At 63.3% G+C, this 27,037-nt stretch overlaps 1 protein-coding gene across 9 annotated transcripts in view; it reads left to right on the plus strand.

Moving 5' to 3' along the window:
• SEPTIN9 (septin 9) overlaps nucleotides 1-27,037 on the plus strand; it is a 125,442-nt gene that overhangs the window by 82,664 nt on the left and 15,741 nt on the right. The window contains exon 1 of one of the 9 annotated variants that reach the window (XM_037157954.2): nucleotides 8,817-9,082. The exons of 4 other annotated variants lie outside the window; for them this stretch is intronic. The gene's annotated coding sequence lies outside the window, so the exon portion shown is untranslated. Of the gene's footprint in view, nucleotides 1-8,816; nucleotides 9,083-16,653; nucleotides 16,746-17,452; nucleotides 17,540-19,770; nucleotides 19,950-25,036; nucleotides 25,061-27,037 lie in introns of those variants that run through there. 4 more of the 9 variants (XM_037157952.2, XM_037157953.2, XM_037157947.2 and 1 more) reach the window with 4 other exon arrangements.

A 27,037-nucleotide genomic window follows, 5' to 3' on the forward strand; every position in this document is an offset into this window, starting at 1 on the left:
TGAAGAAGGATGGTTTTGTTATGTCCTCATGTTCAAGGTGCAGCCCAGAGAGGTTAGGACAGTGATCACGGGATGCACAGCAAGAGCCCGAGCTACAGAGAACAGTGCTGGAAGGGAGCATGCTGGGAAGTCCTGAGCACAGGGTAGGAGGGCCCTGGGGGCCAGCAGAAGAGAGGGGGGGAGGTTGGAGCCAGACCTGGGTTCCAATCCCTATCCTGCGCTGCTTCTTGTAGGAAGGTTAATACTGTGAATTTGTCTCGTCTGTGAATCAGGGCAGATGTGGGGTTTGATGGGACAGTGTAAGAAACAGACGTGGCACAGCCTGGGGCATCCGGTGGGTGTGTAATAATGGCGTTGGTGCTAGAGGCTGCGTCAGCTTCCGAGAGGGGGTGGCCAGGTGGGGACAGTGGCCCTCGGCAGGCCCCCTCCCTTTCTGACGGTCACTGAAGATGAAGGAGCATGCAGGTGCTGGCGTCACTGGTGTCCTTCAGCTTGTGTGTGGCTGGGAGCCCCTGGGCTGGTGGGCAGGGCCAGTCTGTGCTTGTGCGGGAGGGGAGGTGGTTGCGTGTGACACCGTCAGCACTCACAGGCCTCCTGTGCCCGCCGCTGCTGGCGGTGACATGGAGGCCACTGGATGCCCAGGCTGCAATTGCTGGAGAGCTGGGCACTGACTGCCGCCTTATGACAGAGACTGGTGGGGAGGCATTTGATGCGGACGGGCCGCTCTGGGTGTCAGGCACCCAGGTGACTTCTGTGCTCACAGAGGGGCTGGGAGAGGGGACGGCTGGAAGCTGTGTCTTGGTTTTCTGTCATCCGAAAGAGGTGGCCACTCAGAGGGCATGTTTCAGGATGGTGTCCTTCCTGGAGGAGGGGGCTTGAGAATGCCTGGTACAAAGGAGGCCAGAAAAAGGACTGGAGTGTGCCTGGGACAGAGGCTGTCAGGGAATGGAGCCGGCGTGGGAAGTGGGCAGGGTTTGGTTTGTGACTTGGCAGCCTCAGCAGCCGAGTGCAGTGATTGTAGAGACTTTGAAAGCCGAGGGGACTCGGGTCCGGAGAGGGAGGGGCATCTCAGGCCGCTGGCACCCACTCCGTGCCGTGGGGTCAGGGTTCACCTCGGAGCTGTGGGCGGCCTTGTGTAGTGCGGTGCTGGAGGAGTGGGGGGCGCTCACCTGGGAGCAGAACTTGGCCCCGTGATGTAAACACATCGGCACCTCACATTCCCTTCCACGTGGCCAGGGCAGGCCTGGGAGTGGCTCTGGCGGGATTGGCTGTGGGGTGCACTGCCCTGCAGAGCCGGGCCTTCCCTGCTGGGAGGTGGGTGTGTGGTCTCGGGCAGCCCCACCTGGGGGAAGGGGCACGGTGGTGATTGGAGGCAGGAGCCGCCCTCTGGGTCCCGCGTGCCCCCTGCTCCATTCCCTGCCTTGGGCGGTGGCGCCCGCTGTCCTCCCGGGCTTGGCCTCACGGGGCACCCCATCCCCATCATCCTCCCCCAGCCACCCGGTCAGCAGGGGGCGGTGGAGGTCTCAGGTCCTTGGCGAGGACTGGGTGGAGCGGACGGTTTCCAGTCCTGTCCCTGGACAGTTCCTCCTATGACCCCCCCAGTGGCTTCCCTCCCTGCCAACCCCCTGAGGTTGTGGTCATGCCGGGCTGGGTGGGGGGCTCCCACCAGGTGGTGGGCAAACCAGAGCTGTGTTGACACAAATTCAGGTTAACCCCACACCCTCCCTGCAGCCCAACGGGAAGTGGCCTTGTGTCCGTCCCCTTAGGGGGTCTCGGGCCCAGCTCTGCAGTTGAAACTCAGGACCCGGCCCCTTGGTGCCCCCGGGGGAGACCACCCAGTGCCTGGTGACGGCTCCTTCAGTGGCGCCCCGGCAGGGCCAGGCGACGCCAAGAAGCCTGAGTCCTCCTGAGTGAAAAACCAGCTTAGTTTTTGTGTACTTTAAAAATCATGCCGGCAAATGACAAGAAAAATTTTATTTTTAATTAGAAAACTATAAAGAAAATGATTCATCGTGAATTCACTCTGCAGAAATAAGCACTGTTAACATTTTGGTGTTTCCTTTTGGTCTGTTTTTCCTACACGTGCATTTAATGCAGATGATTTTTTAAAAACAAAAAGCGGGTCTGACATTCCCCCCCCCGCCCCCCCCAGCGGTGCCTTGTGGTGGGACCCCCGATTCCCTGCTCTTAGCCTGGGACTTGCCTGAGTGGAGCCGGGCCACATTTACGGGAGGTTAACTCTCTCGGGGCCTCGGGCCTTGGAAGCAGAGGGGGGACCTGGGCAGGGAAGGGGGCGGGGCAGGCAGTGGGCCCCTGGGGGTGCTTTCTGTCTGCACCGTGGGCGTGGTGATCTGCCAAGTGACCTGAGTGGTGAATGAGACTTTCACTGTGTTTTGTCCTCGTCCCTTTTGACCTCCCCCACCCTCAGGCTCCTGTCGGGGGCTCACCCATTCGCTCACCTCCTGTGTGCCCAGCCTGAGCTCAGAACTGGGGTGGAGAGAGGCTGACGTCATGCTCCCCCATCTGATCATACTGTGAGATTCTTGGAGACGGCACCACCGGACTGCCCGTCCTCAGCGGGGGGGCCCAGGAAGGCCCAGGAATAGAGGCTGGTTCTGCAGGCAGCCAGTTCCTGCCTGTCCTGCTGTGCGGCCTGGGGCACGTTGCCTGACCTCTCTGTGTCTTTTCCTAGCCAGTTGTTGGTTGTGTTGATGGGAAGCCGCAGTGGGCTGTCTAAGGACCCAAGAAATGCCTACAAACCTCTGGGGATGGTGTCCACCCTTAGGGGCGCTTTCCCGGGTTAGCTGTCCTCGTCACGGCCGTGCGGAGAGTGTTCTTGGGTCCTGGGACCCTGACCAGCCTCAGATGGAGTGCTTTTCCTGGAAGCCATCGAGAGGGGGCTGCAGCGGTCTCGGGGATAGTTACTGACTCGTGAGCTGCTGACCAGAGCACAGTCTCAGCCCTCCAAAGGGAGGCAGGCGTCCCTGGAGTCCCCTCCCCCACGAGCCCGGTCAGAGGGCATCTTCGCCTCCCAGGCCCTGGTCACTGGGTGAGGTGGGGTGGCGTGGCTCTTGCCCTGAAGCACAAGGTGGCCCCTCACACAGAGGAAGCAGGGCGACACCTGAACCAAATTAGAGGGGGCCGAGAAAGGGGGCTGGACGGAGCAGGCCACCACATGTCTGCTATGGTGATCCTCTTTCAGTACCGGGAGCAGGGAGGGGTGGGAGGCCCCCACCCTGGCGGCAGGCTGATGTCCGTGGGCAGCAGCGGCCAGTGCCTGGCCAGTCCTTCCTGATGCGAGGTACCGGGCGGCCACTGCAGGTCTCTGAGACGGGACCCTGCCTGCCATCCCAGGCTGGGGCGGGACCATCCACCCTGAAACAGCAGCCCTTGGCACTGGCCAGCTTTGCAGGGGTGAAGGGACGGTCCCCTGGAGCTGGAGCCTGACTCCTGACCTCGGAGCTGAATCAGCCTTCTCGGGAGCAGGCGGCAGCTGGCGAAGCCGGGACGAATCTGCAGGGGAGGCAGGGCCCAGGCCGGGCTGCATCCCTGCAGCCCCTTCCCTGTGGGTTTGGCCCGGAGGGCACCCGCTCCTCCTCGGCTCCCACCCCCTTCCCGGGGCCCTTGGTGTCCTGTGTGGGTTTCCCTTCCTGTCCCCTCCCCCCTTCAGCGCAACACCGTCTGGTACTAATTAAGGCCTTCCGCCCGCCGCTCCGTGCTCCGTGCTCCGTGCTCCGCCCGGAGGGGAGCCTGTGGGGGGCCGCCCTGACCAGGGCTGGGGGCCTCCCCAGCACGGAGCCCTCGTCCTCCGGCCCCCCCGCCCCCCAGCCAGGCACTGTGTGCATCTGTGCAGGGTCCAGGGCAGAAGTAGCTGCAGCCGTGTGTAAGTTTCTCACTTTCTCACTTGCTGAAGGCCCCTGGCTCGGTGTCTGGGCGGCCTCGCTCCCCGTACTTGCTGGGAGAGGCTGGGCCTCCCCCCCCCCCCCCCCCGCACCCAGGCAGCTGCTCTCGCCTGCTTTGTACAGGAGGCTGCCCCGAGCAGGGCCACATCGTGTGGTGGCCAGAGCAGCCCAGGCTCCCACTCACGGCCCCACCCTGCCCATGAGCTCTCTGGCTGCGCTTCACCCTCCTGGGCCACGTTCACCGTGTCCTCCTGGCTGTTGGGGGGGGGGGCAGAAGAGGAGCAGGGCCACCAGCCATGGAGGGAGCCGTGTGGGGGCAGGGGTGGCGGGGCCCCATCCAGTTGCCGGGGGACCCTCCCTGGGCTGTGGGGACTCCCACGGTGTCCCGGGGTACCCCTGTGGCACCTGAAACGTGACTCCCTTGTGTCATCCACCCCTGAGTCAGGTTTCCTAGGGTCCCCCCCTCCCACCAGGCTTGAGGTGGGTGCTCGCACACGAAGCAGGGGAGGGCGGGGACACGTGGGTGCCGTGAAGCCCAGCAGGTGCACCGGGGGAGGTGGCCGGGTCCCCTGTGCGGATTCGCGAGGGTGGCTGGCTCCTGGAGACGATGGCTGGGTGCCACTGGGGGGAGAGGGGGAGAGGCGGCACTCTCTGTGGGCTGGGGCCTCGTGGGGCCTGGGCGGGCCATTGGTGATCGTGACCGTGGGGCACCCCTGGTCACTGGCCCTCAGCCTCAGGGCTCTTTGCTTGGAGCAAGTACTTCCTTTCACCTTCTCAGCAACCCTTTGACTTCCATCCTGTGGTGACTCCCGTGTTCCAGACGAGGACCCGAGGCACAGAGAGGTCGAGTAACTGCTCAGGACCACACAGCTAGTGGGCGTGGCGGAGCCGGGTTTGCGTGCGGGAAGTGTGACTCCGGAGTCCTCCTCCCTACCTCGCCATGTGGTGCGCGCTCCTTCCTGAGGCCTGAGGGCGCGGTACCTTGGCCCAGGTCCCGAAGCTGGTCTCCCATCCTGTGGCATTCCAGGAGGTCGGGTCTCTGGGTGTGGACGGCCACCTGACAGCCTCCGGTGGCCTGCGTTCAGGCAGGAAGCAGATCTGCCTGGGAGGCAGAGCGGCTCATCCTTGGGGCCGGGGTCACAGAGGGCCACCGTGGGTCAGCGCAGCCCAACATCCCACGCGTGACGTTAACAGGGGCCAGGGCGGCTGGACTTCTGTGCAGTTCTGTGGGTGGCTTTGCGTCTTGGCTCCTCGCACCTCTGCCCACCGTCTCTCACCGGGTCAGCCTGCCTCTGAGAATGTGGTCAGCCTGTCGCCTTCGCCGCAGGTGTGTTGCCATGGCTGTGAGCAGCACACACGTGTCGGGGCAGCGGTGTGGGCATGCAGCACGTCTGCTCGGAGCCTCGTGTGTCGGCGGGGTGGGAGCTCTGGGGGCTTCTGTCCTGCTGAAGCCGTGCGCTCCCCACTCATGTAGGGACAGAGCTCGGCCACACGGCCGTGGATGGGCCGTCTGTGTCCACGCAGCCTGACTCTGTGCACGTCTGTGCCGCCGCCGCCCTGCCGTCCCCCAGCTCCCTGGGTGGGAGCCTGGCCTGGCAACCCCGCCCCGCAGGGGTGCCTGCAGGAACCCACGGGCAGGAAAGGGTTAAGGGAGGATCTGGCTCCTTCCTCCTTCCCCAGCTTTCCCAGGGAAAGGGCAGGAGTGAGAGGCCTGCTCTTCAGAGGAAGGGGTGGGTGGGGGTGCGGCCAGTGCCCCCCCTTCCCCCCCGCACCTCTGAGTGCAGTTCCCCAACTTCTGCAGGCCAGCTGTTCAGAGCAACCCAGAGGCGGAGGGCGGAATGAATGTGGGATCCGTCCCTGGAATTTGGCAAGGCCGATCGCCTCACTCGCTCCCCTGAGATGGGAGGGGGCGGGTCCTCCTGGAGGCCCTGGGCCTGAGCCAGGGGGTGGGGGTGTCGGGCGAGCCCCTCCCCTCCCCCACAGCCGAGCTGGGGCCCTGCTTCCTCCGCCGCTGCGCCCTTCCCCTGAGAACCGGGGGCCGGGATCACGTGCGGCTTCCCTCCCGTCCCCTCTGCCCTGCTGGAGGGACCGGCCTGGCCCTTGGCCCCTGCCACCCACAGCCTCCGGTTCTCCCGCGCCAGCCCAGCTTGATGGAGGCCGGGGTGGGCGAGGGCAAGGCTGCTTCCCAGCCCCCGTCTGGGCAGTGACTGAGGGCCACCGCCACCCCTGCGGGGCGGCCCGACTGTCCTGGTTTGGGAGGACACCGGGGAGAAGGCCAGGGTGCCAGCACTTAGGACGGAGCATCAAGAGGGTCCTCCAGTGTTTATCGGCAGGAACTGCCCCTGGGCTTCGGGGGCTTTGCCCAGCAGGGGCGGGGGGGGGGGGCTTGCCATGAGTTCTCTGCAGACCTGGAGGCCCAGGTCCCCACTCGAGTCTAGGAAGCCCCTGGCCCCGAGCTCTCCTTTTACAGAGGAGGAAGTGAGAGGCCCAGTGAGGAAGAGTGCCGTCCCCAAGGCCACACAGCCCAGTCGGCTGTTCTGATGCCCTGATTGGGGGCAGTTTGGCCTCTGGGGCTGCGGTTGTTCCGGGCCAGCAGGGCCGTTGGGAGCAAAGCCAGTACCTCGGAGAACAGTGAGGCCTGTGGTATGGCCTGAGTCTGGGGCCAGGGGCCTGGCTTCCAGGAACACAGCCCTGCCCCCTCACCCCGTGACCTCTGTGACCCCTCTGTGGGGAAGCTGGAATGGCCTGGGCTCCCCTGGGCGTGGGGCTGCCTCCTGGAGGAAGGGGTGGGTGAAGCGTTGTGGGCCTCCCTGGTTCTGGGGAGGGAGGGGCCCGGGCAGCCCAGGCGAGCAGAGGTTGGAGTTTTGGGCGGGGGACTTTCTGCTCCCCCAGCCCCTTCAGGTACATTGTGCCACCTCACAGATGTTGGGCCCCGGGTCCGAACACAGGCGGGCATCCTCCTGGGCTTGCCCACTACGACGTCTGGCCTCTGAAACTGGGAGGTGACAGATGTGTGTCATCTTATTTCTAAGTCACTCCATTTGGGTTGATTCGTTACAGCAGCAGCAGGAAGTGGACGCAGTCAGGGAGCAGCACCGCTCTTGGGGAGAATTTGGGAGGCATTCCCTGTGTGTCCTGAGCCCTGGGGTATTCTGGGCTCCCCTGGGCTCTCCCAGCTCCCAAGTGCACAGGGAGGCTGCCCCAGGCAGGGCAGGAAAGAAACCAGGGGAAACGGTTTCCCCCTTTCACACAGAAAGTCAAGGGCGAGGGCCGGCGCACCGTCCTCCTTTTTGTGGTTTATTTTCCTTTCAGTCTTGGAATTCTGTAGCTGAAAGAGACTTTAGGGATCATCTGCAAATAAGGAAGCAGAGGCCCAGGGGAGCTGAGTGGTCCTGCGGCAAGGCAGGGAGTTCAAACTGGAGGATTTGTATTTCCTCCTCCTGGAGGTAGGGGCAGGGTACCAGGGCCGGACTTCCAGGGAGCAGATCAGTTTGGGGTGTGGGGGGTGGGCGGGTGGAGGGGCTGCTGCTGCTGCAGTGTGGCCTGGACCTCAGGGCCCTTCCTCACAGCGCCCGCCCGGGTGACACAAGGGCAGGCTGCCTGCCCCAGGGACCAGGCGATGACCTGGCTGGGGAGGGGGCGGTGCCTCCCGCAGGCAACTTCGGGGCTGCTCAGGGCTCCCAAGTCTTTGCTGGGTGGGTTTGCAATCCCTGCCTCTCCCCACCGGCATTCGGGGCCAGTAGGGAGCAAGAGTCAGGCTGTGAAGCTGTCCTTTCTGGAGCCGAGTGGGGCCAGGTGAGCAAATTCCAGCCCCAGCCCCCACCGCTATGATCGTCCTTTCCTGGGGCTGGAAATCAAACCTCATCTCACCGGCCGATGCCTGCATGTCTCTGTGCCTGCGTTCCCTCAGACGGGGCTTCTCGGACTTCCTGAGAATGGCCTCAGTGGCCAGGGCTCGGGTCCCAGGCCCTTGCTAAGTGTGGCCAGGTGGAGCGGGCTCCACCCACCACCTTTGGGAACTTGGTGCCCCCTGCCCGGTGGGAAGGCCTGAGCTGGCAGGGCCTCGGTCGGTGGGACCTTCCCCTCGTCCTCGGGGGCGGCACTTAGGATGTGAACAGACCCATTGTGAATCGTCCAGTTCCCACTTCTAACTTGTGTATTGTGATAACATATTTTAATGTTCCATTTTTTTCATGAACTTCATACACACGTTTCAGTTTGAGGTCATCTTCGACTCACCAGAAGTTTCGAAAGCAGCAGCACTGAGGAAGTGAGTGGTGCTCCGTAGCCGCCACTTCCCCCGGGGACAGGGTCCAGACCTTGCTCGGGGCGAGCTGGACCCAGGAAGCCGATGCAGGCCCCTGGACGCGGGCACCGGACAGAGCCACGGGCAGGGCCCTGCATCACCAGCTCTGTAGGCCTGCGTTTTTTGGGGGGTGGTGTCACGAAATGCGAGCACAGCCATAGATGCGTGTGGCTACCTGATCGGGGCACAGGAAGGCTCCGTTCCCGCCCAGAGTGTGGCCTGACGTGGGCTTTATCTGAACAGCGCCGTGCGGCGGGCCTTGGCTTCCGGCTTCTTTGACATTATTCACATGACAGTTGCAGGATTTGTCTTTTTTTTTTTTAATGTACTTTTAACAGAAATTTCCCATATGACCCTTCAGCTCCAGCATTCGGGCTTTAAATCACAAGTGCGTGAAAGTCATTGGTAATCAGAACTGTTGTGTCAGCCAACAGTTGCTGCTTGTTCCTTTTTTCACTTCCAAATCAGAGCCCCTGGGATGTGGCCGCCGGCAGGTGCCGGTTCCGCTGGGCCGTCCTCCCGCCCACAGGCCCCGTGAGGGCGGGGGACGGGGGGCAGGAGGGCAGCCACTCCCAGCGTCTGCTTGGGTGCTGGGCATCACGCCAGTCCGCCAATGTGCCGTCTGTGTCCTTGTCACACTCGAATTCCGCCGAGGGAAGGACCCCTCTCCCTTTGGGACAAATGAAGAAGTCACTTCCCCAGAGATCTCACAAATCTCTCCAAAGTCAGCTTGTGCGTGGAGGCAGGTTTGAACGCCTGTCCTTCTGACCTCCGAGCCTGCGTTTCTCAGACGACGTGGAGAGGAGTTTGGTGGCCTGCCTGAGACCCCGAGGCCTTGGGGGGCTCACAGCTGGGATCGCCCGGGGACACCCAGGTGGGTCGGGGTCCCCTCTCTGAACAGACAGGTGGAGGTGATGTCACAGGCACTCTGCCACCTGGAATTTCCCGAGCTCCCAGTTCTGGGAGGAGAGAAAGGAGGAGGAGAGAGCTGGTCTGGGCTGGTTTGGGCCTGGTTCCAACGAGCTGCTTTGTTTCCTGGGAGCACAGGTCGCGCCTGCTCCGGTGTCTTTGCTAAAGGGGCGCGGGATTTTGGGCAACCGCCCCCCGACCCCAGAATCGGGTCTGGGGCTCACAAAGGCCTCCTGTCACCTGCCCTGAGCCGCCTCGAAACCCCCCTGATCCTAGAGGAGAGCGAAGCGGCCTCCGCCTGTGTGTCCTGCCAGCTCAGGAGAGTGGCCTGGAGCCGGCTGCCCGGGCCCGGAGCTTTGTGTGGTTCTGAAGCCCTTTGACCTCCTTCCTTAGTCCTCCTTCCTCCCCAGACCCCGCAGCGCAGGGGGGGGATCTGAGCAACTTCCTCCCCGGCAGGCGGGTTCCTTGCCCGCGGTTTACAGGTGAGTAAACTGAGGCTCGGGGAGGTTATTGCTTGTCTCCTGGGTCGTCTATTAAATTGGACACAGGCAGGCTCAAGGCTTGCGGCTGCCCAGGGCGTCCGAAGACTTCAGCTGGTTTGAAAACCAGGCGCCGTCCAGACAGAGCCCACCCGGGTGCCTCCGGCTGGCCCGAGCAGCCGACCGCGCCTGTCTCCCTTCCTGCCCGTCGCCAGGTGCTGCCGTTGTGCCCAGGACACTCACTACCCAGCCCGTTTCTCTCCGTGACCCATGGCATTGCTCCGCATGTGGACCTAGAGCTGAGGTGCGGAGAAGCCGCTTACTTGGTGCCTGTGCGTCAAGGCCTGCCTCCGCCGTGTGCTGGGCCCCGGCGGCTGTGCCGTAGCTGTCTGCTCTCTCCTCCATGGACGTTCGGGCTGCTTTCCGGCTGTTGCTGTGATACACACTGCTGCCGCGATTGTTCTTGTGTCCCCTGGGAAGTTGGGAATTCGGATTGAAAATCCCAACACCTGTGGCACCTCAGGTAGTCATCCTACCCGTGGGCCCCCCGCGCCCACCTGAACCCGTCTCTGCAGAGGCTGGTGTGATCTGACTTCTGGCCTAGAGCCAGGGCGGAGCTGATGGGCTTACGAGGGCAAACTGGTCTTTCCCAAACTGCGTTCTCTGGGGGACCATTGATAAGCATGATGGAAGCAGAGGGTTTCCTGGGTCTAACAAGTTTGGGAACCAGTTTGAACTTACACACACACACACACACACACACACACACACAGAGCAGAATTGAATCTCTTTAATATGCCGACAGGTACTCATAAATACCCAAAAGAGGGACGGCAAGGGCAGCAACTGCCAGCCAGATTTGTTTGCCCGCGGAAGCCTCTCAGGCGGCGTCTGTGTGGCGGGCTCCCCTCCTGCTGTAACAGGCCAGGAAACAGGAGCCCCGAGCGCTGGCCAGGGTGGGGATTGGCCACAAAGGAGGGGTTTTTTTTTGGTAGGTGTCTGGGAGGAACATCTTTTCCTCTGTCCTCTTAGGTTCATAGCTGGGGGGCTGCCAGTTAATCTGACTAGAGCTGTGTTGGCAAGAGGAGGGAGGGATTTAACCATAGCCGTGCAGGGAATCCTAGAATCTGGGGCTTATTTGCTCGCTTGGCGGGGGGAGGGGAGGCAGAGGAGGGCTGTTATGGGAAGACCAATGGGCCTTCTGAGAACTGGCGGGGCTGGCTGATGGCCGGCCAGCTCGGGGACAGTGTCTGTTGAGGGCAGGTGTGGGCCTTATCTCTGTGGTGACAGTCAGTCCCCCCTGCTTGCTCGGGGGAGGGTGCTGGTGACCACTGTGTTCTGGGAGGCTCTGCTTTTAGGCAGATAAGAGATTTCAGGAACTCAGATGCCTTCGGCACAAAATCATTTTTATGCAGCAGTGAAGTATTCCAGACCCCTTCCTGGGCGGCCTCCCCCTGTCCTCCTCCAAGTCCAGCCGGGCAGCGGGCAGCGTGGAGGCCCTTGGTGAGAAGCCCAGGCCTCGCCCCTTCATTCAGCCTCAGCCCCTTCCTGGTTGCTGTTCGGCCAAGCAGGGGCCGTGCCCAGCCTGAGCTGGCTTTGCGCTGGGTTCATGTGGGTCCCACGGCAGGACGAGACCTCTGTGGGGCAGAAGCTTCCTGGGACAGTTGCAGGACTGGCGACCCCCTGCTCCCCACCCCTGCCCCCACCTCACACGTGTCCCCTGGACACACAGCTCCTTGATCCAGGTCTTGCTGGATCTCGGGCTGTGTGGGCCCATCAGCCCTCACTGGTGGCTCTTCACTCTGACTACATACATATCAGGGTCCTTTGAGAAAAATTTTTAAAAGACTAAGCCCTAGATCAGTTCAATCAGAATCCCCCTGGTGGGGGGGGGTGCCAGCCATCTGTATTTGTTAGATGGCTCCTGTGCCCCTTGATTGAGAGCCCATTCTGCCCTTTCTGCCTCCAAATACCAACCCATTTATCGTTGGATTCAAAATCCTACCATTTTAGCTGCTGAGCTTTTGTTCTGGTCCCTGTGAAGGGCGAGGAAGTTTGGAGCTGGGCATCTAACACCAGCCTGGAGCGCCCTCACCTGGCCATCCTTCCTCCTGACACCCCTGAGCAGCGAGCCTGCAGGGTCCGACTGTCTGGTGCAACAGACACACTTGGCTTCTGTTATTAAAATCAACGCCTGGCCAGATTGTTTTATTACCTGGTGTTTGGGATTCTGGCTTTGTGTCTGCCAAGAGTTGGCAGCCCTGGGGCACACTGGTGAGGGGCGGGGTGAGGCTGGCTGAACTGTGCCTGGGTCTACTGTGAGCTACAAAGTAGCCATCGCACCTGAACAATGGAGTTGGCTGAAGGTGAATAATGCCACAATGTTCTTAGTTAAGATATCATCAAGTTATTTGCAAGATACATTATTGATACAGTGATAGCTTTTGAAGAGGAAAAACAAACTTGCACCAAAGGTCCCTGGGAGGGGAAGATGCCACCTGGTGATAGTGGGAGTGGGAGGAACCCTTCTGAGAAGGGAGGAAATGGGGCCTCCTTGCCTCTGAGTCCCACAAACTGTTCTCGAGGCCGCTGCCTAGGAGACCGAGGAGGAGGTTAAGTCAGCCTAGCAAGGGCCAGGTTGGGGTGTGACTCAGGAAACGTGAGAGAGGGGGGTGCTGCCCACATCTGAGGGAGGACATCCGGAAGGCTTTCTGGAGGTGGTGACTTTTAACAAAGGGGAAATTTGGATGAGGTTTGGGAACTGTTGGGGCCTGAATGAAGGCTGTAGGGTCCTCAGAGAAAAGCATGCTGGGAAGGGGGGTCAGGACCAGACTGGGGGTGGTGGATGAACTGGTGGTGGAGGTGAGGGGCGAGGGTGGTTAATGTTGCCCCAGTGTCAGACGGGGTGGAACTGGATGTCGGTGATGAGGGTTTTTGCAAGAGCTGAGTTGTAATGTTGAAATGGGCAGAAGCCACACAGCAGAGGTTTGGAAGTGAGGGGCTGGCGGAAGGTAGAAGCCGCGACCTAGACCAACTGTCAGGAGGTGGTGGTGTTCGGAGATGGAGAAAGTCAGCAGTCGGCTGGGCCAGAGGAAGGCGGGAGTGGCTCGTCGTTGAGATTAGGGGGAGCTCAGCCGTTCTCCCAGGTCAAGGTGCAAAGGTATCAACCAAATGTGGCAGAACAACCAGGTGCTGCAGCCCCGCGCAGCTCAGAGAAGCTCTGCAGGGACCAGCCGCCCACCCAGGGGGCTGCAGGGGCTCTTGTGCTGCCAGTGCCCGGGCCTGCCAGCCTGCGACATTCGGGGCTCCCCTCCCGGTGGTGTGGCCACATGTGCCAGTTGCCCCCATCAGCGGTCAGCTGGCAGACCTGTACTTGAACCCGCCCAGCCCTCCCCCTGCGCCCTGTGCAGGGAGCCCAGCCACAGACCCGCAAATGAGAGCAAAGGATCTTTTTCATGGTATTTGGTGGCAGCATCAGCTGCGCCCCATGAGGTCTGCCTGGGGTGGGCTGCGAGAGCTGGGCTCTGGGCTCACACCCAGGCTTCGGGCTTGGCCAGAGAGACGTGAAGGCCTGGGAACCGGGACAGGGGCCAGCGTGTGTGCGTGTGCCTGTGCGTGAGAGAGACGGGGGCGTGTGAGGCATCACGTGAGTGTCCCTGGCTGCAGACAGTGACACCTTGCAGACCGTGCTCTGCTCCCAGTTGGAGGGGGACCCCAACTGGCCCTCCCTGTGGTATCCAGAGTGGGACCCTGCTACTAGACAGCTGCCCAGTGGGGCTGATGACCAGCAGGCGCAATGGCCTTCAGTATCCCTGTCAGGACGCCACGGAACCCCTTCCCACGGCGTGCCAGCCTCGGGCCCAGTGAGGGGGGGCTTCCTCTGCTTCGAAGGTGGGGGTGGAGCTCAGAGCGACAGCCTCAGGGAACCCCACACAGAGCCCGTCGGGGCTGGCGGAGGACCTGTTCTGTGCCTCACGGCAGAGCTCCGGCCTGGCCCCGGTGGAGGCGGGCGCTCTTGTGGCTGCCACGACACACTCAGCGGACAGGAACTTCCGCCTCACAGTTCTGGACGCCAGTGGTCGGAAAGGAGGGTCACTGGGCTAAGCCACCGTGTTGGCAGGGCTGGCTCCTGCTGGAGGCTGCAGGGGACGACCCCTCCTTGCTGGCCCGGCTTCCGGTGGCTGTTGGCAGTCCTCGGCTTGTGGCCACATCACCTCTGCGGAACACCTCCTGCCGAGACAGTCACACGGCTCCCGGGGGTGGGCACGGGGTGTGTCTCGGGACCCTCTGGTTTTAAGGTCTAGAGCCAAACAAACTGGTTCAAGGGGAAGACACATTAAGTTCTTTTTTTCTTGAAATATGTATATGCTCGTGGCGGTAAAATACCGGGGACACGGGATTTGCCATGAATAGCATTTAGCACATTCACATTGTACTGTGACCGTCACCCTGTCTAAGGAACACCCCCCCGTCCACATGTGGCCGCCCCCCCATTCCTTCCCCCTCTTGACAACCACCAGCCCGCCTCCTGTCTTTCTAGAGCCTTTTGGAGTTGGTGGGGTTCTGGGTGACTGGGAAATACAGAACGCAAGCACAGAGTTGCTCGTTGGAAGGGTGTACACACCGGGGAGCTGGTACCCTCAGTGGTGACAGCGGCCCCCGTCACAGCTGCCTGGCTGTTGGCCTCCCTCCCCTTTCTGGGGTCTCTGCCTGTGTTTCCGCCCTCCCTTTGCACACGGCCCCTCCTCACGGTTTCCCAGCCCCCGAGTCTGCGTGGCCTCTGAGGCTCTGGGCCCTCCACCAAGAAGGCTCCTGGCTCCGGGCCACTGGGGGGAAATTCCAGCAGCCCACTCACACTTCTGGAGCCTTGCCGTCCAAGTCGGGTCGCTGGTCAGCCTGTAGCCGGCTCTCACTGAAGGAGGGGCCTGAGCTCCTGGGGGCCAGGTGGCCCAGGAAGCCCCAGAAAGGGGGGTGGGCTGGCGGTGGCAGGAGCTCCCGCCTTTGGGGCGGTCTGATGGATGCTTTGCACGTGTGCAGGAAATCACCTTCGTAGGAGAAGCTGCCGCCTTTCTGGCAGTGGCATCTGAGAGAAATGTCCTCCGGGCACCCCCTGCTGGGGACACTGCGGTGCAGGGGTCAGTGGCCTCAGCGCCTCTTACTGTGTCCCACGGAGCTGTGTCCTGTCTCAGCCGTGGGTGGCTCCACACTGTGGCAGGGCCCAGATGGGACAAACGGCCCCCCAAGGGTCTGGCACCCTCCCAGGATGACAGGGAGGTCGAGAGTGGCACTGTCCAGCGCTGTGGGCCACCGGCAGCGTGCCCGCCCAGGCCGGGAGGTGCTGTCAGCCACAGTGCAGACAGAATGCAAACTGCCTTCATTTCGGTACCGGTCCCGCGCTCAGGTGATCATATTTTGGCTCTCTCGGGTATGGGAAACATTAAAGGGAATCCACCTGGTTTCTTTGTACCATGTTAATGCAGCTGCTGGAATCTTTCAAACGACAGAACGGACGGACGGGCTTGGCTTGTTTCTGCTGAAGATCGAGCAGCTGCACTGGGTCCGGCCGAGCACCAGGGGGCGCCCAGCAGTCCTGGGGGCGGAAGTTCTGTGTCAGACAAGTGCCCGGACTGGGGCGGGGCTTGTCAGGCTCAGGGACTCCCTCTCCTGCTCCCTAAAGACCCCCACTGACCGGCGACCAGTGAGGACTGCAGTGTAAAAAGCACCCCGGCGGCCTCCCTGGAGGAGGAAGGGTGGGGTGGGGGGTTTGGGGAACAGGTGGGTACCCAGGAAGGAGTGCTGGGCCTGGGAGTGGCCTGTGGGGGCCAGAAAGCTGGGGACGGAGCAAGGCCAGAGGCAGAAGAGGGGGCCCTCGGGAAGCTCCGGGACCTGGAAGGCAAAGGAAGGAAGCCACCAGGGCAGATGACGAGTGGCAGTGACATCCCTGCGGCTCCCTGTCAGCCCTGCCCCCTGCAGTGACAGGAGTCCCTCTTGGTCTACCTTGTTGCATGTTCTTGGAGCTGCCCTTCAGGGCCCAGTGATGAGGGCCCTGTTGGGTGGGGGGGGGCACCCCAGTCCCTGTCCCAGGAAGTCACCTGTTGGGAGGAGAGGGAGCTTGGGTTCTGAGCTGCTGCCTTCCTGGCTTGGACATGGGCACGTTGCTTTGACTCTTGTGATTAGGGTTGATCCTGCCCATTATACAGATGGGGAAGGTCAAGTCCTGCAGCCATGGAGTGACGGGCCATGGCGATCGCCAAGGAAGGGGCCTTGGTTCTGGTGTTTGAGCCCACAGCTCACACCGCCTCCGGCCTCTCACCACTGAGATGGGAGCAGGGACTCCAGGCGAGCGCTCCTGCCCCCGGGCCACGCCCCGTCCTCGCCCTGGTGTCCAGAGACAGACGGAGCAGCTCTCAGGGCACACCTGCTGTGTGTGTGGTGCGGGGGAGGGACAGCAGCCCCCAAAGCCTGTGTGGCAAACCGGAAGACACCGAGGCCGCTGGGGGGAAGTTGGTCATCGGGAGTGGGCAGCAGCTGCCCTGGACTGGCGGTGGACCAGCAGGACAGAGCCTGCCGCACGGTGGGCAGAGTGGGTACTCTGGCCTCTCGGCCACCAACCAGACCTGTGAGCTGGTAACGGGAGACTTGAGAGCAAGCAGGGGACATCTGGGGAGTAGCAGTGGCCCCGGGGGGCTGGGCGGTGTCATTCCTGCCAGAGGAGGCGGACCAGCCACTTGCCCTGAAGCGGCCTCCCCAGGTGTCGCCCAGGGCTCCCTGCCGGGCAAGGCCCCAAGGCCAGCCCCGGGGAACCCCCGCTGGTGTGAGAGCAGCCTGGGGCTGTTAGGCCACGCCCACGCCTGGGAGCCAGTGACTCACTCGAGGGTCAGAGGTCGTGGCAGGGGGTGGGTCTGGCCCATCCCAGCCTTCAGGCCCAGCCCCAGCAGGGTTGCTCCCGAGCTCCCTCCTCTGGGACCACCTAGCCCATCTCCCCAGGGGTCCCACCTCTACTCAGCTCTACTCGGGGTCTGAGGGGGGAACGGGGGGGGGGGAGGGGAAGGGAAGAGACTGACTCACTGCCCAGGCCCTAAGGGGCTGGAGCAGCCGGAGCAGGACTGGAATCCGAGCTGTGAGTCTCCAGGAAGAAGAAGGAGCCGGGTGAGCTGGCCCCGCCTCTCGGCCCGGCCTGGCCGGCAGTGGGCGGCGAACGGGGCTGCTTGCGCCCTGACCCCTGACCCCTGGCTGCTGGGAAGCCTGGGGCAGCTCCGGACTGCAGGTCTGGACTTCATTCCAGGGGAGGGGGGCCTCCCTGGGGGCTGCAGTCCCCCCCCCACCACCACCAGAGAGCTTAGGTGTGTCACCCGGGCCTGCAGGGGTCAGGGCCGGGTGGGGGGGCGCACCTGGGAAAGGGGAAGCACGGGGCGGGGCAGCAGGGAGATGGGACGCCCCTGGGCATGTCAGATTCTTGGCGCCACCCAGCACCCAGGCTGGGATGGGCTGGGGGGAGGGGCCTCATGGCGGGGCAGGCACGGGCTGCTGGCAGGGGCGGCCCAGCGGAGGTCCAGGTGGGTTTCCTCCTCCCTCCTCCCCGAGCTCTTCCCAGGGGGGCCACGTGACTTTCTTTTGGGGCGACTGAGGCTGCCTTGGGAACTCCGCTCCTCAGCGCTTCTTACACACAGATAATGCCTCCCGCCAGCCCGGCTGCTTCCGGGGCTGCGGCGGAGCCCCTTCTCCCCACCTGCCCCCCTCGCCGTTCCCCTTGCCCTGCCCCTTGGTGCCGGTTCTCCTTCTGAAGGCGGTCGCGGTCCCCCCTACCTCTGCCCGCGCCGCTCTGGGAGCCTCCTTGTTCCGAGGCCACAAAGCCCCTTTGATCCTCGCTCGGCTCCGAGCCATGTGACCCGGTGGGCGGGCCGCACTCTCAGGCCGCGGCGCAGCCCGACTCTGCTGCTGGGGTGAGTCCTCCGCTCCCTTTGTTCCCTCCAGCCCTGCACCGGTGGCCGGGGGGCCCTCAGGTGTCATGGTCGTTGAGCTGTCCCGGATGAATGGGTGGCAGGGCCAGGAGCAGCGTGGCCCCAGGGCCCCCCCAGCCTGGACCCCTCCTGGCCGGTGGGACAGCTCCCGTCCCCTGGAGAGGGACGGTGGGAGCTTGGTCTCCACGCGGGGCCCAGATTTTCGGTCTCCGAGTAGAAGAAAAGGGCTTTGTGCGGCCACAGCTCTCTCTTTGTAAACATTTGGCCAGCAGACCCGAGCGGTGCAGTCCTCCCCCAGTGGGAGTTTCTTGGAGGAGTCAATTTCCCTCTCGCAAGGGGCTTCCCTGACTTCCAGGAGGGTTGCAGGAACCGGGGTGGCCACCTCCGCCTCCTGTGGTCGTCGTCCGTCAGGGGCGGGTGGCTTCCAGGACCAGCTGCAGATGAGTTTTGACAGACGCTGGCCGCGCCGGAATCAGATGCCGGCGGCTGGCCGGCATTATGACCGGACCGTTCTGCTGAGGCTTGTCTGGGGGCCTGGGAGGTTGGGGTGTGCCGTGTTGCCGGAGCGGCACCCGTCTTCAGGCTTGTCTGCTGTGCCGGTTGGGCCGGCTGCAGTCTGCAGTGTCTGCCCTTCGCTGGAGAACCTGGTGGGAGGGGGTCCCACTCCCTGTCAAGGATTGGAGGAGGGGGGACAGGCCCTCAAGGGAACACGCCAGCCCAGCGGAGCTGCTGGGAGAGGCCCCAGAGTCCCTGCCACAGTCGACACAGCACGTCACACCCTGCCACCCCTGCACCCAAGCCGAGGTGCCCGGAGGCAATGCATCTGCTCTGCAAATTCGTCCCCAGGGTCCCCGGGGATTGACTCAGCTCTCAGGCCCCCTGCCCTGAGGTCCGCTGGCATTTTTGTCAGAGGTTTGGGGAAGACCCCTGCTTCCCAGAGGGGAGTCTGAAATTCCTTTCCTGGAGAAAAATGTGCCGCTCGACTGGCAGCTGGTTTCTGGCTGAGGGGACAGCACCCCGCTTGGAATTCGGTTTGGATGCTGTTCCGGGGATTCTGGTTGGGAGGAGGCCTAAAGGGCTCCGGCCCCGCAGCCCCCTTACGGTAGACAGGTGGTCTTCCCCCGTCATTCGTGGTCCCTCTTTCTCCCTGGGTGTTGACGCAAGTGCTGTTTCTCTTTGGCAGCTCAGGGGGCACCTTGGAGGAAATGGGAAGAACTCCTTTGTTCAGCCATTTGGTGGGGGAGCGTCCACGTGAGGCCTCCTTGCCGAGGTGGGGTTCTTGCTCTTGCCCTCGGGTCTCTTTTGCTGAGGGAGGATGTGGCTGGGGAAGGCGGCCTCTGGCTGACCTCTTTGAAGCCTGTCCCTGGGGACTGCGTTGACACCGAGCCCTTGCCCGCCCCTCCTGGGTGTCCCCTATTGTGTCTGCTGGTTTGTGTCTGTCCTTCCGTCAGCCTCTGTTCCTTGGGGCTGGCACCGTGAGACCGACATCCAGGACAATGGCCGGTTGGTTCAGCTGGCGCGTGGGGCAGACCTACTGTGTGCCGGGGCAGCGTGCGAAGCATTCAGAGGTGGTGGTGACAGAACCCTGTTCTGATGGAGGGAGCAGCCACAAGGTGGCTCTGGCCATTGCTGCTCGGGGCCTGTGGGGGCCTGTGGGGTCGGTCCCTGAGACACGGCCTGGGGCCACCAGGAGGAGGTCGAAGTTGGAGCTCACCAGGCTGTCTCCTCAGAAGCCCCGGACCCACTGGGCACCCCAGTCTCTGGGCTGACGACTTCCCTCCCCGCCCCTCCCTGCTTCCCCGGCCACTGTACCCTCCCCACTTCCTGTTGTCATGCAGGCAGGCCCCGCTGCTCTGTCAGATAGGCCTGCGTGCAGGGGCTGGATGGCAGCCGCAGAGCGGGCAGACCCTGCCCCTGGGAGAGCCCCCCACCCCCTGGCGCGGCCCAGCTTCCTGCCGTGTCAGAGGTCTCGGGCTCTTTAAGGAAGCCAGGCGCTGTGGCGCGCTTCTGTCCTCCCATCACCCCCTCCCCGCCCCACATTCAGGCCCTGGGCTGGCTTCTTCATACCCCTTCCTCAGAGTGGCCACGTGTGTGGGGAGAGTGACTTTATTTCAGTGCACCAGGGAGAGGACACATGGTTGCCGTCCTCCCCGCATCCCCTGGCTGGGGTCATCTGCAGTGTGGCCGTCACCTCCGACGCCACCCGGGCTTCGTGGAGATGCGGGGTTGGACGTGGCCCGGGCCCAGGGCCCCGGCTCCCCATGTGGAGGATGTGGGAAGACGCTTCCAGCAGAAACTGTAGCCCTTGGCTGGGTGGGACTCTACTCCCAGATCTGCCTCCCAGCGCCAGCTGTGGTTGGCCTGCCGGGCGCCAGGCTGGTTCCGTGGACAGGTAGGGACCTGTTGTCTGGGGCTCGGTGGGGCCGGGACGCCTTCCCAGGGACGCTGCTGAGGCCACTCAGCGCCGAGGCCGAGCCTGTCTTGGTGGGGGGCAGCTGGGGAGTGGAAGCAGAGCTGCAGGTCTGATGACAACTGGGGGGACGGGGGGGGGCGGTCCCGCCCCAGCTGGCAGCCCCCTCTGTCCTGCCTGCCTAGGAGAGGGCCCTACGGGCCTTGCTTGGGGCTGCCAGGGTGGCGGGTGGGACCTGTCTCCACCTGGGCTCTCCCCGGGTGGGAGTTGGGGGGGTTCATCTCTTTTTTTCCTCTGGAAACCAGACTTGGGCCAGGCTCTGAGGGGCAGGGAAGAGGGGGCTCGGCCCTCGGGGGCCCGGGGAGCCTCGAGGTCCAGTTCTGGCTTCCATCGGGGGCCGAGTGGCCACTGGGCCTTGGTCTGGGGGAGGCGGGGGCAGCTCAGCAGAGGCCCTGAGAGGAAGATGACGCGTCTGCTTTGTCCCCTCTGCCTCGCTGTTTCTGCTTAAATACGACTTTAATCGGCGTTCAGTACCTGGATCATGGCAGGAGTGCCCCCAAGTTTCTTGTCACTGTCTTGTCCCTGTCCCAGTGCTGGGGGTCGGGATACCCTCCGTGACACATCAGCCCCTGTGCTCCCAGGGCTGCCCTCAAAACCCCAGCTGTGGGGCGGGGTCGCTGACGGTGACCTCGTCACTGGGCGGCTCTGCCCCCCGAGGGCCTGCCACCCGCCCTGCCGTGATGCCTGGCGCAGAGCAGGCAGTGACACATCGTCCAGGCTGCGTGTCAGAAGAGCGTCCCTGCTGGTGTCCCCAGTGGGGCGTGGCCCAGACATCGCCCCCCCAACAGGTGCTTCCCTCTCCCCACCCAGGCCCAGTCCCCAGGCCTCTGACACAGGACTGCCTGCCAGTGGGGACGTTTGCGTCCTTCGGGAGACTGACTGTAGGGATTGCGTGTCACTGGTCACTGTCGGGTACCCCGGACGTCGAGGCGCTTGCTCCGTTAGCGTCGGAGTGAGCACACCGGGCCGCCCGACAGACCCCGCTCCGGAGCCTCTGAGGACAGCCCCTGGCGCTGCTCTCCTCACGTGGTCTCCTCGGAGCCACGGAGGAGAAAAGGGCCCAGGAGCCGCATTTCTTCTTTGACATGGACACATCCTCCCTGGGCAGGGCTGCACCCCGCCTTGGGCCCCGGCCCCACCCCCACGCCCTGGGGCTGGGGCAGCGAGGACCAGGGAGCTGTGTCCTTTGTTCCTTGTCTGCCGAGCCCGGAGGAGAAGCTGCCCATTGCCGGGTGACAGTCTCGGACCTTGAAGACTAATGGCAGGTCGGACAGCAGCCCCATTGTAGCCGGGACACGGGGCGGGCAGACTGGCTCAGGGCTGGGGGAGGGGTCGCACCCACCCAGAGGGGCAGGCGACCGTCCGTCGCCCTTCCTTGGACCGCCTGCTCCTGGGCCTCACTCACCTGGGCAGAGTGGCAGAGCCGCTTGCCCCAGTGCGCAGTGCCCCTGACGCGTTGCCGTCACCCGCCGTGGCAGCCGGCGTGCCAGGGCGGGAGCCCCTCCCAGTGCCGTCTGCGCTCGTTTACTCTGGGCCTGGCGCCCGGGCCTCTCGGTCCACATCTGGGGTGGGCGGGGCTGCCCCCTCCTCGAACGATGGGGGGGGAAACTGAGGCAGAGAGGTGAGCGCTGGGTCGGAGGCCTCCATAGCACATTCCCCTCTGCCCGGCCAGACTTCTGGTCCAGTTTTAAAGGGCTTCCCCCCCGCCGCCGCCCCCCCCACCCTGTGGGCCCGCGTGTGACTGTTTACGAGGTAGGGACAGAGAGCTCTGCGGTGTCACCCACGCTGCCTCTGAGGAGCTGACAGGTGGGACCGTGTTCGAGGTGCTCTCCGGAGCTCTGGCCGCTCGGCCCATGACTGTGGCTCCCTCTGTGGACCCCAGGGCTTCCTTTTAAGCCCCTGGGCCGCTCTCGCTCCACTTGCCAGATGTGGAAACTGAGGCAAAGCGAAGAAGCCCCCACGGAGGCGAGGAAGCGCCTCCTGCAGCTTCCTGCTCTGAGAGAGGAAGTAGACGCGGTTCGTTCATTGTACGTATTGCAGCCAGCGCGGGAGCCCCTTGCCGTGCGTCCCCTCTGCAGGTTTGGTGTGAGACCCTCACCCTCTGCCCCCTCTTAGCACCCGGCAGGGCTGAGTGCCTTCGGAGGCAGAAGCGGGGCTGCTCAGTTCCAAGGCCGCACAGCGTCCTGGGCAGGGCTGGTGTCCTGGCTCAGGGTGGGGGTGACCCCAGGGGGAAGTCCAGACCTTGGGGGGGATGGTGGTCCCTCCCAGTCTGGCTCCAGCAGGGTCAGGGGTCGTCGAGGAAAGGCAGCTCACCTGTAGTGGGGCCTCAGCTGCAGGGCCCAGGGCTGTTGAGAAGCAGGTACTGGAGGAGGAGGAACTGACGGGTCGGGAGCAGGGGGGACACCTCTGAGTTCAGAAGCGGAGGTGGGGCTGGAAGGCCCCAGCCCCCTCCAGGGCTCCTGTGGCCCCCGACGGCCCAGCCCCGTCCCCCGGGGCCCCTGGGACCACACCCCTGCGCCAGCGGCCACCCTGCTGTACCCAGTCTCTCAGGCATCCGCCCGGCGGCGCCTCCTTGCCTCTCAGCGATGCCGAGCCACCTCAGTGCTGGGCACCCGGGCCCTCTGCAGGGGCCTTGTGCCTCCATCTCCCAGAGCGAATTCCGGGGCCACGTCCATGGTATAACACGGAGACATGAACCCCTCCGTATGTGCCTCAGTTTCTCCATTCAGCTAAGCGGCAGAAACTCCTATCAGCCGCCAGTCCATAGGGCCGTCGGGGACATTTCGTGAGTCAGGGGCGGCAGGCTGGTCCCCTGAGGGTCTGCGTGTTGGGGTGTGGGGTGGGTGAGGGCTCCCCCCGGCTCACCATGGGGATCTCCTAGGACGGGTGGGGAGTGGAGAGTCCTGAGCACGCGGTGGGGGGACTCAGGTGCTAACGTGGCCGTTAAACCGTGACAGCCGAGAGGGCCTGCGTGACCCCCGAAACTGGGTCTGAATGGATTCCCTCTGTTTGCCCAGAGGCTCCTCTTGCCTGGTGTCCTTAGAATGTGGGATGGGGAAGGGAGAGGCCCCGGGCCTCCCCTCGGCAGTCACCGCCGGCCTGTGCTGGGGACTGACCGGCTGCCGGCACCCGGCCCAGCTGCCAGGCCCGGGCCCTGTGGCTGCCGCGGCGGCGGCAGCAGCACCCAGCCAGGTTCGGGCCCCGGGCAGGGGACTCGGGGGGTCCCAGGTCTGTGAGTGGAGCCCTAGGTGGGTGGCTGCAGGGTTTTCCCTTCTCTTCCTGCCCCAGGCCTGGGGTGAGCTGAGTCCCAGCGTTCTGCTGGCTGCTGAGGTCCAGGTTGAAGCCGTGCCTGCTGCTAGGTCAGGCCTGGACGTAGGTGGGTAGGTAGGTGCCCAGCTGAGGCACCCAGGGCCCCTTTACAGACCAGTGGCGAGTCCTCGTGAGCCCTGGGGTATGAGGAGGGTCAGGGTGGGCAGGCAGGGGCGTCCCTGGGCTGAGGAGACCCCACCCTGCCACTGGGCTGCAGAACTGGGGGGGCCGTGACGACTGGGTGCTGGGCACCAGGGTGTGCAGGAAGGACACTATCCCCTCTCTTGTTCCCTGGGAAATGTTCACAGGTCACTAGGCTTTGTTCTTGTTAGTAATGACTTTATTGACATAGTTCACAGAGCATAAAGTTCACTCTTTGAAAGCATGCAGTTCATTGGCTTTTAGCATATTTATGAAGTTATGTGGTGTCACCAGTAATTCCGGGACATTTTCTTCACCCCCCGAGAGACTCCGCACCCAGTGTGGTCGCTGCCCTGCCCTGGCAGCGCTCAGCTGCTCTGTCTGGGTGTCCCGTCGCCTGTGCCTCGTAGAAGCAGGGCCCCAGGGCAGGCGGCCTTTGGTGTCCAGCTTCTCTCCCGTAGCTACTGCTTGCAAGGTTCTGCCTCGGGTGACACTCACACTTCATCCCTTTTCGTTGCTAAATCGTACTCCGTCGGCAGTTTGCCAGCTGGCGGGGGCAGCTGCCCCGCCTCAGTGGCCGTGAATGGTGCAGCAGGGCCTGGGGGTGGGGCAGGGTTGGCGCGGGTGTGTTTTCCGTTCTCTGGGGAGAGTGCCCGTCACATGGGACATTCCCCGCCCACCAGCCCAGGTCTAGTCCACATTGGCCCATTGTGTTGTAACCCGATTGGCCGGGAGCGCCTTGAAATTCCCCCCCATCGCAGGTCTCAAGTCTGTGTCTGCGCAGTTTGCCAGGGGTCCTTATTGTTTGTTCACTGTGAGCCCAGGCCCAGCTCCCTGGAATCTGATGAATCAGCGCCGGGGTGGGTGGGTGGGTGGGGTGGGGTGGGGTCTGGGTGCAGGGTCGACACAGGCCCTGCAGCTGTGCCCTGGCCCTGACTTGCAGTTTCCTTTGCCAGCACGGGGCCCAGACCAAGACAGAAAGGGGAAGTGGAGGTTTGTCTGCCCTTTCTGTGGGCGCTGGGGGAGCGGCAGGGCCTCGCCGTGCGAGAGAAGTGGGTGGAGGAGTGGGGCTCTGTGCACCCCACCCCCAGCAGGAAAGTGGGGGAGAGAGGACTGGGGTGTGGAAAGAGGCTTCTTTCCCAGCGAGGACGGGCGCCCCTTCCTCACCAGCCTTGACTGGGGGCGGAGCCCGTGGGGGCCCCTCTCTGGGAGGGTGCGCACTGAGGGGGCTGCTTCTGGGACCCGGGGAGGGAGGGGGCAGCCCCAGGTCTTCCAGGGCTGAGCTTCTAGACCATTCTGTGCGTCACACTCACCAAAGTCACACCATAAAGCGATGCCTGTCCATTGTCATTGCAAACCTCCACACAAGGGTGTGAGGAAGCCCTCCATCCCCGTCCCCAGTGTCCACCCCTCAGCGAGGTCCTGGGAAGGCCAGGCTCCCTCCTTCCTCCTCCTCCTGCTCCTCCTGCTCCTCCTCCGAGCAGGGCCTCCCCGGTTCTCAGGCAGAAATTACCATATGAATGTGCCTTCTTCCCGGAGCTGCTGGCTGGAGGGACCTGGGAAGGGACCGGCTCCGACTCCAGGTTCTGTTCTGCCTTCCCAGAGGGACAAAGACACCGGTGTTTTCAGTTCCACAGTAGGCCGCCCCCTCCCTGCTCCCCGCTCCCGGGTGCAGAGGGTACCGGGTGGGGTGGGGTCTTTCTGTGGGCAGGGGCGGGCGTGCTGGGTTTCAGCAAGTGTGGGAGACCCCGGGGACTGGCGTGACTCCCGAGGGCAACTCGTTTGGCAGCAGCGTGTGGAAGACACATTGTTACTGTAGTTCTAGTCATCTTGGTCTGGTTTCAAAAGTTGCAGCTAATTACTGCAGGAAACGTGGGCTCTCGTTTTTATTATTGATTTTAGATACAGAGAGGAAGGAAGGGAGAGTTTTGGGGGAAGGGAGAGAGAAACATTGTTTCGTTGTTCACTGATTGCTGCGTTCAGTGGTTTCTTAGACGTGCCCTGACCAGGCATTGAACCTGCAACCTTGGCTGTTGGGGCAGTGCTCTAACCAGCTGAGCTATCTGTCCAAGGGCAGCAAATGGGGACTCTCAGATAAAACAGACTTGAGTGACTTGTGAAGTGTTGTATGCCAGCCTGCCCTCTGATGGCCCAACCCGGTCCCTTGTGTCTTCATGGCTCAGCTGAGCTGCTGGAGGCCAGGATGGGGTCTTGTGTGTTTTGGGGGCTCCGGTTGTATCTCAGTAAATTCTCTTGGCTGGTGTACCTGAATCACTGTACATTTGGGCTGGTGGTAGGTCATGTTTAACCGGACAGGCACCTACTATGCTGGACAGCACATTACTGGACGCCGGGAAGAGCCGTCGTTGGAGCATGAAACCCGGACCCCTAGATACCCGCTGTTGGGCGAGTCTTCCAGGGACACCCTGGTCTGTCCACATGGAGGGGCTGGGCCCAGTCAGTCTGACGGGAGCCCCCTGCCTGCACCGGCTTCACCTCCGCTGTACCCCTGGGAGAGCCCCCAGGGCCCAGAGCCCCAGCTTCGGTGGGCTTGGGGGTGATATAGGGGCCCTGTGTCTGGCAGGCCAATCTCCGCCCACCTCCCCTCCCCAGCAGGAGGGACGACCAGCGCCCTGCCCCGGTCATTTCCAGAGCACAGTTTCCTGAGTGGGCAGGCGCCGTCCCAGGAAGCGCATCCATCCTTCCTCCTCCCCACTCCACAGCTCCAGAAGGACGAGGGAGACCGGAAATGGTTAACGTCTCATTCACAGGCTGTCACACACGGAACCAGGGGGGAGGCGCGTGGGAAAGGATGCAGCCAGGACTGTGGGAACCTGGAGGGGGCACAGTGTCACCTGGGTTAATGGGGAAGCGGCCGGGCCTCTCCCCCCCATGCTCTGGGGGGGAGGAGGGCAGCGGAAGGGGCAGTGAGTTCATCCTTCACTCACTCGTTCATCCAACCAGCAGCATCTCGCTGGGCGTTCTGAGGTGGGAGGACTTGTCAGCAGCGAAGGAGAGACCCCGAGCTCCCCATGGTGAGGGAGGCGGCCTTGAACTGGCAGACCAAACGCACAGTTACAAGTTGTAATCGGGCTCTCTGGGACAAGAGTGGAGGGGCCGGTGCAGATTAGCACCCTGGGAAGACAGTGGGGAGCTTCCGGGAGCCTGGGGGAGAGGACCTGCTGGCCCCCGAGAACCTCTGTGAGGGGGTGAGGGGGTCAGTGCACGCGTGGAACTGGAGTGAGGGTGGGGCTTGTGTCCGGCCAACCCACACTCGGTGTGGCCGGGCGGGGCCCTGGGCTTTGCCCCCTGCTGATACTCTCGTAGGAGGCAAGTCTGATTATCTCCCCATTTTACACGTAAGAAAATCGAGGCACAGAGAGGCAGAGTCACTTGCCCAGGGCCACACAGCCAGTGGAAGGAAACAGGGTTTGATCTTTCCCAGGTGTGGTGGGAGCCACTCCGGGCAGTGGTGGTGTTAATTCACACGTGTGCAGTTTGTCCCGGTGATGACGTGGGCTGTGTGTGGCTGTGGAGATGGGAGGCGGGGCGGGCGACTG

The sequence above is a fragment of the Artibeus jamaicensis genome, unplaced genomic scaffold, assembly GCF_021234435.1.
Source record: "Artibeus jamaicensis isolate MK-2021 breed Jamaican fruit bat unplaced genomic scaffold, CSHL_Jam_final contig_2259, whole genome shotgun sequence".
Classification (NCBI taxonomy): Eukaryota; Metazoa; Chordata; class Mammalia; order Chiroptera; family Phyllostomidae; genus Artibeus; species Artibeus jamaicensis.